Genomic DNA, 499 nt, shown 5'->3' with positions numbered 1-499 from the left:
AGCGCTCGGCTCCCGGGCGCTGGGGGGACAGCCAGAGGGGGGGCTCACTGCTCTGCGAGGCACAGTCACCCCGGGCCCTCGCAGGCAGGCTGCCTCCCCCACAGAGGGGCGCTGCCTGTCCCCACCCACCGCTGTCTAGGTGCGAAAGCCACATCCTGACCATGGCGGTCACACAGACAGCCAGGCCAGACGCCAGGGCCCCCACTGTCCCTGAGGCCACCCTGGTGACGAGATCACACCTCTGTGTGGAGGAACAGACTCCCTGGTCTTTGGGGGGAGGAAGAGGGCGGCATTTAATCAGTGGTGACTGAGGCCAGCGAGGGCGGAGCCAAGCTCGGGCCTGAAGGAGAGGCCTCTGACCCGAGGAGGCGGCACAGCCGGCCCAGGAGCTGGATCTGCTCACAGTGGGTGTCCAGTCCTCTTACATGGGTTTCCGGCTGTGGGCGCATCACCTGGGGAACTGTCAGGCATCTCGGCACCACCCCCTCCAGCCTCCGGC

At 67.5% G+C, this 499-nt stretch overlaps 1 protein-coding gene across 1 annotated transcript in view; it reads right to left on the bottom strand.

Moving 5' to 3' along the window:
- POP4 (POP4 homolog, ribonuclease P/MRP subunit) overlaps positions 1–499 on the bottom strand; it is an 8,941-nt gene that overhangs the window by 3,911 nt on the left and 4,531 nt on the right. The window lies entirely within an intron of this gene.

Source organism: Myotis davidii, unplaced genomic scaffold (assembly GCF_000327345.1).
Source record: "Myotis davidii unplaced genomic scaffold, ASM32734v1 scaffold181, whole genome shotgun sequence".
NCBI classification, from domain to species: Eukaryota; Metazoa; Chordata; class Mammalia; order Chiroptera; family Vespertilionidae; genus Myotis; species Myotis davidii.
This window is presented reverse-complemented; position numbering and strand designations above follow the sequence as displayed.